Below are 9,478 nucleotides of genomic sequence, written 5' to 3' on the forward strand. Positions count from 1 at the left end.
GGAAAAAAACCCAAACACGAGACTGGGAGAAAATTCTGTCAATAGCTTTGGTTGTCAATCTTCTCTTGCATCAGTCATCTGTTCCAGTTGTCTTAGTTCATTTTTGGTGAAGATAAGTCCAAATGCTCTGCTTTTGGGGTAGATGCATTTCTGTCTCAGAACAGCACTATCTACTTCTCAGGTGCACTGAGTTCTGTGGCTTTCAGCAGCATCACACCAAGATCTTTTGCCCTGTTAGAGAAGATGCCACTCAGTACTGAGCACATCTAGCAATCATCAGGCTCCTCTGGACACCATGGTGAAAGCACCTGTGGATATTCTCAATTTCAGCCCTGTGCCCCCTTGTTCATCCCCACAGAAACGTGTCCATTGCATCCACTGCAGCTGCTCAACATCATCCATGTGTCTGTAATCTTCTCAACTTCTGGCCAAGGAACTCCTACAGAAGAAAAGAGCAAATGCAGATGAAGACTGATTTCTGTCTTCCACTTAAGGAGAAAGCTGAGCTCACCTATAACCTTTTGGATATTTCTTCATAGTCCATTAACTGTTAGGGCAACAATTCCACTTAACGAAACTTTCATGGTTCAAGGCAACATCTTGTGGTTTATTATATCCTCTTGTCACCTGGGTATGAAACGAGTCAGCAAAATGTATCAGCTTTCCACTGGGGACACGAGTTTCTTGTTTGGTTATCTGCCCAGCTAGAAGTGTCTAAGAAATCTTACTGTTAAGGACCCAGACTTTTTAGTTGCCTTTGATAAGTGATTATTTCTCTTGGACTGGTGTGATTGGATGATTACCAGACTTTTTGACATTCACTGAGCACCAGCTCATTGGTCATCAGTGCTTTCCAAACCTCTAGTTCACTGAAAACAAGGATACCTTGGTGGTGTTTCAGAGAGCTCCAGCTAATTTCAGAATCTCTCTTGGACTGTACTAAAAAGGGCAGGTCTTAGATCCATCAATCATCTTGTAATTACCATTTATCTTGTTGCTTCTCTAAGAGCAGTTAAAATATACCAGATTTTGGAGGTACCATTCAACAACATCAAAATACAACAAACAGAAATTACTGGAGATTGAGTAGGACAATGATTTTCAATTGGAAGAGATTTATAAATTCATTTGAAATCACTTCATCTGCTCTTAAAATAGAGCCATGCCATTTCCAAGAAAGGGCATGAAGGATATGCACTCAGTGGAGCTGTAAGGAGGGTAGAAGAATAAATAGAATTATCTGGCGGAATAGATACATTTGCCTCTATAAATACCCTGAAACATTTAATGGCCTAAGTGATCAGGAATATTGCTGTGCCTGTTGTAGCAGAGTGAAGGGTTCAGAATGCTCCAAAGCCAGAGGGAGCACCTGATGGCTGCAGTGTCACCCTCTGAATCCATTTCCATTACTTACAGCATCCTGGATTTCCCTGTGTGTTCCCTTGCCTGTCCAGGTTGACAGCAAACTGTTTAGGTGACTCTGATGGTATAACTTGAAGACAATCTATTGCCTTCTGTCTTGCTCTTCAGTGTCTTGGATTAATTTCATAGATAAAAGAACCTTTGTCCTTTAAATCTTCTTTCAATGATTTGAGTTAAAGATGAAGTGTCAGATGTGACTTTTAATTTCCTGCATATTTTCTTTTAGGCCAGGCTTTTGGCATTATTTAATCCAGATCTTTTGGTGTTATTTAATCAGTGTGATATGTTAATGCAGCTGTTTACATGTGACTCTTGCTCTGGCATGTTTAGAAACGCACAAAATGCCTGCAGTATGGAAAGAAAACTGTTAAAAACTGAAAAGTACAAGGAACTAAATACTTATTTTTCTTATTTGCAAAAAAATCCAAAACTTGGTTATCTTAACATAGCCTAGAATAGACTTTTAAAAAAGATGACAAAGATAGTCTGTGTTTGGAAGATGCTATTTAGATATGGCTCGTGCAGATGAGAAATAGTTTTAAAGGCAAGGGACAGTATTAATCTAAGGAAATTTTTCATATTTTGGTATTTTAAAAACATAAATGCAAGAAATTATCCACAGTAATTTGGTAGTAGTAAAAAAGAAAAAAAAAATCTGTACCAAAGCAAATTACTAGGATAAAGCCTATAAAGAATTTAAATAGCTGCTTTCAAAGCTAGCAGTGAACTATGCTGCTTGATGTCATTCATGGCCTCTTTTTAGGGAACTTAGATTTCCCTGTGGTCATATTGGATTGACTCAGGAAAACACAGAGTGGTCTAAACATCTCAGAGGGAGGTCTTCTGTTGCCTGATGCAGAGTCTGCTCATGCAGTAGTGCAGGTTATATTCTTTTCAAAGAGAGTCAGAACAAAACCAGCCCTCCATGACCAAAACGAAAATATAAAACACCTTAGGTGCATTGGCCTCTCAGTGCCTTCTTTGTTCTGGTAGTGCACCATCTGCCACAGGCTACACTGGGATTCTCATGAAGTATTTATTTCTGTAGTGTCTGGAAGTTTGTGCTATAGGTGTTAAAAGCACATAAGGAGGAAGCACTGTGCCTAAAGATCTTAGACGTAAAACAAATGGGAGGGAGGATTTTTTTTTTTTTTTAATATTTTGTTTTGTCCATTCTGCTGTTTTCTGTAGCTACTTGTATTTTCTAGTTGCTTCCTGTTACTACTGGGTATTTAACTGCTCACACATGCTTTGCTGTTTCTTGTGTAACTCTTAAGTTATAATGCAACTTTTACAATTTTTTCCATTTCCTTTCAGCTTTCTCCTGTGTTTTGCACTTGCAAACATACATTTCTTTTAGCTGTAAAAGAGAATTAGTCTATATTCTGCTTTAAACTGCTTGCCACAGCCCTTTGGAGGAACCTCTTCCTGGCACTTAGGCTCCTGCTAAAAATGCTGATTAGGCTGCTGGTGATCTTGCTTTGCCAGGGCCACTGGGTATCTCAATTGTGACCATGAAAGATAAGCCTAAACCAAGGGTGCAAACCATGCTGTCCTTATTCCTTCTGGTCTGCTCTGTGCTTGCTTACTCTGGTCCCAGGTGTTGCAGCCTGGAACATCTTTCACTTGGCTGCAAGAACAGTGACAGTATGACCTGCACAGACTGGGCAGGGGAGGGAGCAGTGGGATGGAAATTACATGCAAAAGGACTTAGAACTCAGAAGTCCTTAAAAAATCCCACCTGCTGAGATTTTGAATCAAAGAAGAGATTTGTCAGCCATCCTACTTTACTAGCAGTAAGAAAAATTTGGTGGGAGTCAAGACTTCTGGCCCAAAGCTCAGAGCAGCAGGTTTTCAACTACACAAAGGTGCAAGTTTTGCCTTGTTGTTGATCCTTGGCAGAAATCAAGTGTAAGCACCCCTCACTTTGAGACATCAAGTGATGATGTTGGCTCTGCTCCAGCAAAGGCAATATTCCAGGGAAAGACAGCATAGCTGAGCAAGTCAGCTGTCCAAAAATGGCTGTGTTAGAAAGCAAAAGAGTAAGAATAGGCAATGTCTTCCCAAGTAAAAAGAAAATTTTTATTTTATTAGTTCTTCTGGCTTCCCCCTAGAAATGGCCTCAACAGTTTGTGCATTGGGCTCCCAAGGTTATTGTCCTTCCACTGGAAGTGGTTGGCTTTAAAAGAAGGAGGCTTTAAAAAAAATAAATAAAGAGAGACAGGAAGAAAAATAAGGTCGTCTAGTTAAAATAAAAAAAAACAAAAACCCAAAACCCAACAAACAACAACAAACAAGGCAAATTTAATCAGCATAGCATCAAAATTTTTTTCAATCTGAAGCCCATGTCCTCCCCTAAAAGGGGAGAAAATAGCAACAGTTAGTTTACAAATTGGTTATTCAGAGAGATTTGAAATTCCACTTAGTGCTGATTCTGAAGTAATTGATCTGTTAACCCAGGAGATTAGATGAAAGGTTACAAATTTATCTAATACGTGTCTGAACCAAAAATTCTTACAGAAATTGTCACTTGTTTCCTGGGCTAATAACTTCCATAAAGCTGAAAAATTGCCTTCTGTGGCTTCATTGCAGTTTATGATTGCTTTTTCCCCACTCCACAAAGAAATGTTATCTCCATGGAAAGACAGCAGTTCCTAGGATCACAGTGGTGGTTTTAATTCTGCTTTTCTTCAGTAATACAGCTATCTATTTCTAATGACTTAGCATACTTATTAGGTTGGGAGGTTTTGTTTTCAAGTTTATTTTCATATTATTTCAGCAAGTCCAGGTGTCTTTAGTGCATTTCTGGAATGAAGAATACCAGTAAATTAAATCTTTCTCAAATGAAGGACCTCGAAAGAAATTGCATTCAGCTGTAGTTCTCTCTGCTTTGCTAAGATTAATGAATTTTGGTGCTCAAAAGGCCAAATCTGTGTTCCTCACAAACAGGAAGCCCACAGGTGGGTGCCTTTGTCAGACAGGATAACAGTCTGGTGAAAATAGCTTTGATGTGTGCAGTGACCAGGTCAGATGTAGTATGTCATGGTAAAGCTTGATGGGATAAGTGAGAACTGTAACATGTGTGTATATATGTTGTTTTCCAGACACCCTGAAGCATCTCTGCTTTATACAAAGACCTCTATGAACTGCTCTTCCCTCCCTCCCCCCCCCAAATTGGGCTAGGTTTTGGGGAGGTGGGGATGAAGTTTTGAAAAGACTTTGGGATTTTTAAAATTTGTTTGGGTTTTGGCATTTCTCATTTTTAATTTTGAAGGGATTTTAAAAGGTCTAGCCTCTGAAACATTTTGTTTCTACTGGCACATTCTAAAAATCATCAGCCTTTGAAAAAATTAAGATTCTATCTAAAACTTAGAGTTTCCCCCATAAGGTGATGACAGAATCTGGAAATGTGTTGTTTTTATACCTTATGATAACAGAAGTGGTGAGCAATTAATATTCTTGCAAGCACAATCCAGGATTTGAAAATTAAGCAAAATACTAAAAAACCCCAAACAAAACAAAACTTGAGCACCACTTTTACACGCTTGGTTCAGTCTTTTAACATCTACTCAAACCTGTACCTTAGAAGGGACTTGAAATCATTATTACTTTCTGGATTTGTTTTTCCTGCTCTATTTGCCCTTTTTTATGCTGCCTCATGTTGGCTAGTGCAGAAGTACTCAAATTTGATGAATTTAAGGTACCTTGCAAGCCACTCAATACAGCTTTTCAACCAGTGGGTGCAGAAAAATTGGAAAAGTCATGTCAAAGCATTAAAATCTTGAATGCTTATGTCAGGTAGTTCTGTATTCCATGACTACCTCTGTCTCATTTAACCCTTAATACCAAGCTCACTCAATAGGACAGAAAAAATTGTCCATGGGATGAGCCATCAGCTTATAAATAGCAAAAGTGTGTTACCTCTCCCTGCCTTTCCCACTGCTGTCTGAATGCTGCCCATTGTGCTCCCATTTTATGTTTTCGTAGAGATTCCCACTCCTGCTGCACCAAGGACGTCTGCCTTGTTTAGCATCAGCCAATGTTGATAGCACTGGAGTTGGTGGATCTGCAGAGTTCCATAGCATAGTTTAGTACAAAGACAAGGCTCTGGTCCCTAAAGCAGGATAGTCTTGATACTCATGTGGGACTGCTTGCTTTCTTAATGGTTTGTTTATTTGGGTATGGCACAGATGTGACTATAGCAGGAGAGATTTTCTTCTTAAAATGCTCTTGTCAGGCAATGGCTGTGCAATGGTCACATTGAAATCTCAGAGGAAGTTTCTTCTAGTAGATTAAAACTTGGACCAGCGTTTAATGAATCTGGCTATTCTGGCTCCTGACCTGTTTGATAACAGTGAGCAAATCATTTTATCACCATGTGCTTGAGGCTTACCTAATTAAGCCTGTTCACATGCACTGAAGCTGGATATTTTTACACATCACAGCCAAAAGTAAGAGTGTTTCACTAGAATGCCTGATGGCTTAGTCTGATGTGACATTTATCTTCACTCATCAGAAGTGCAATCAGTGGGGAGTTACCCAGATCTTTGTTCATGAAGATAAATGTCAAATATTATCTATCTACATTCTCATATGGTGTCTATCACCATGGTATCTGAATGCCTTCCAAAGCAGTGATGTACACAAATTAGACCTAAGCCAGTCAGCAAATGATCATCATAAAGATGTCGCTGACAATTTTCTGGCAGTGCCTCTTTGCATCGAATCTTTCCTGTTTCCTTTCATTCTGTAACAGACAGTGAGAGATAAGCTTGTTTAATTATTAGGGGGGAGGAGTGGGGGGGAAGGGGGAATTGCAAAAGATAGATTGGACAGTTTGATGGAATACTGAATTCATAATAAATTCTTTCTTTCACCTTCCTTCGAGTTTTCCTTTCTGCCCAGGAGGCTAAAGACATGTTCTCTCTTCTGAAGTCAGTCTTGGAGTAAGCAGTGCCAACAAGGCCAGGTGTAATTTAAAAATATTTATGCATTGTCAGTTCTGGAATTAATCTTTCTTAATTGAATTGACATGAACTCATGTCTGCAGGTAATGTAAACTGTCAAACACTCTGCCAGTGACAGCATGTTGGTCAGGGTGGTGAAGTTAATGAGAGATCTAAATTATGATGGAATATCTCAGTGTTGGCTTTGGAGCCTGATGTTTATAAACGCATTAGTAACATCACATTAGCTACAGGCTACAGACTGTGGAGTTCAGAAGGGCTAATTACTTGTTTGCAGTTTCTGAAAGAACTGGGGATGAGTTATTTGTACCTCAGAAACATTTTAGTAGAATATTTGCTGCAGTGGAATTTCTTTCCCTTGAAATGTGTGTAATGGAATTTTAAAGCATAATATATTTCATTTGACAAACAGTGCTCTTAGTGTCTGGAAACACTGTTTTAAAAAACACATATCAAACTATTTATTGATGCTGTCTAGGAGGGTCTTACCCATTTCTACTTACAGTGAGATCAAGCCTGCAGTTACCTGTTAGCAAAGCACTTAGCACAGTCTAATGATGATGCTTTCTTTTCAGGGCAAAACGGAATGACTGTTAGCTTTCTAAAATCCAGAGAGTGCAGGGTGGATCCTGTGGAACAGAAATCATAGATAATATCTGTGTAGAAGGAACAAAATTAGCAGATGAGCCTTTGCTTGCCATAGACAACTGTTGATAAGAATTTCCCAGGATGCTTAGTGAAGCATCACGAGCTGTGCCTGGCATGCTCGGGGTGAGGCTGCAGACTAATTTTACTGAAGAGAGGTAGGAGGTGATGAATCCAGTCTGAACATTCCAACTGCAGAGATGAGCACTTGCTTATGTGCCATAATAAGTCCTTTTAAGTATAAAGCAGCTTTTGGCACTAATTAGAGTTCAGACCCTCTTTAGTGCATGCAGGCTGGGCTAAAACAAGAATGCTGATTGCATTTTAAACAGCAAGGCTTTTATCTTGAGGTAGCTGGGTGATAAGAGAATACCTGACTGATAATAATGGGTCCAGTGATCCATTCTTCCAGACCAAGGGAACCAGGCTTGCAGATGGAGCCTTGCAGACAAAAAGATAAAATATTTAGTATCAGTTTGGTATTGGAACAGTCTTCCTGTGTGTTTGAGATCAGGACAAACCCGAAAGGATCCTGAGAGTCCCTTCAGGCCTATTCACAGGCAGAATTCTGAATTAATAAAAAGTTCCTCTCCATACTCAACAGATGCCTAACTAGGAGGACTAATGGGCATGGCTTAGTTCTTCTGTTGCAAATATTTTTCAAGCGGTAAGATGATCCATTGCAAAAGAAGGTCTCCTAAAATTTCACTGGCTTTGGACTAAATTATTTTCTGAAAAAATTGAGTTAATTTCACAATTCAGGTGTTTGTAACTTTTGAGAGATATTACACAGAAATGTGAATTTAGCATATTATGTTTTATTATGAAGGTGACCCTTCCAGTCTTCATGTCAGAGGACAGAGAAGTGAAGGAAGAATTGCTGTAGTTAAGTGAACTGAAGGACATACAGTTTGAATTAACCTTGCTTGTTATATGTGGGAAACATGTTTAAGAAATTCCTTACCTGGTGTGGCACTGCTTTCTGTGATGGTTTAGACAATGAAAGCCCAGGATTGTTTGATACATTTAGAGGAAATGCTGGTTAAATTTAGCCACACAGCTCTTTGTACTCAGCAGGTATGCATCATACTATCACTGTTATCCTCTGCATTTAATGTGAGAGAATTGTTGTTCAAAGACTGTGTAGGGAAGTGGAGGCTCTGCAGATTATCAGAGTTGCCTGGGAGCTGAGGCTGCTGAGACAAGCCTGGTCATGAGGGGAGCTGGTCAGGTCATTCTTCCACTCCGGTGTTTTAACAGCAGGGTGTGGGACCTTGGACTCTCCCAGTCCTGACTGTGCCCTCCCTTAACATCCTTACAGTAATGATGTCCTCCGTAGACCTTTTCTGGCCTGGCTTTACATGTAGTTAGAATTCTTGTCCTGTGAAATAAACAGGTGGCAAAAGGGGGAAATTAACACTGCTTTTTATAAATGCTGATTTAATTTTATTTTCTCTAGTAGCATAAGGGCACCATTGTTTATGAATGTTCTTCTTATTGTTAGTCAAACTCTTCCTTTCCCTTAAATTCCTCTAAACTGTACATCCTTCCTTCAGGTGGTTAGTGGTTCTGTCCTATGCCAAATAATTGATTTTGTTGGGGTTATTCTGAGTTATGAGGTAAGACAAATGAGTTTAGAATTGAGTTTTGTGTGAAACATATAATTTTTCTTGGAAATTGGTTAAAAATGCTCATCTTTGTCAGACATCTATCTTCAAGGGACATGTACTTCCCGAAATAAAATAAGAAACATAAGTAGGATAAAATTTAATAACTTTGTTATGCATAAAAAGCAAACAAAAGTTCACTGATCTTGACATTTCAGTTGAGGTGTTGTTCATTTTATAGACACAGACACAGGGTCTGTTACAGCCTGGTCTGTGTCCCTGAGAGCTTGTCACAGCTCCAGCATTGCCCTGAGCTTGTTTAGACGTCACTGCTGTTACTACAGGAAATTCTGGTGGCTTTCTCCTGCTTTTCACTGCTCATGGAAAAACCAAGTGTGTGTTTTCACAGATGGGAACGGATTTTTTTTCTTTATCCCTCTTCAATTGCTTTCACATCAAATTTTCATAGGATTAAAAAAAAAAAAAAATTGTCGCATTCAGATGGAAAAAAAAAAATCAGCGGTGAAATTTGGTATTTCCAGTTTCCAAACTGGAAACTCAGCTTTTGAGCCAGTAGTGGCATGCTGCAGTGGGTATGCATAATAGCGTGGAAGTTCCACGGAGCAGGTGGCCACATGCTGAACCATTGCTGTGGGAAGCTGTTTCAGTGGTGCATCAGCATCTCTGCTGCCTGACCTTTGCAAAGGTGAGGCTGATTTGGAGGCTGGTGGAATCGAAGGCATTTCCCTCATCTCCAAAAGGCACTAGGAGCAGATCAGTTACTAACCTGGTGCTGACAGCAGGACTCTCCCAGGAGGTGGCAGGCTGGCCTGGCTT

Source organism: Lichenostomus cassidix, chromosome 6 (assembly GCF_008360975.1).
Source record: "Lichenostomus cassidix isolate B80296 chromosome 6, HeHo_3.0, whole genome shotgun sequence".
Taxonomy (NCBI): Eukaryota; Metazoa; Chordata; class Aves; order Passeriformes; family Meliphagidae; genus Lichenostomus; species Lichenostomus cassidix.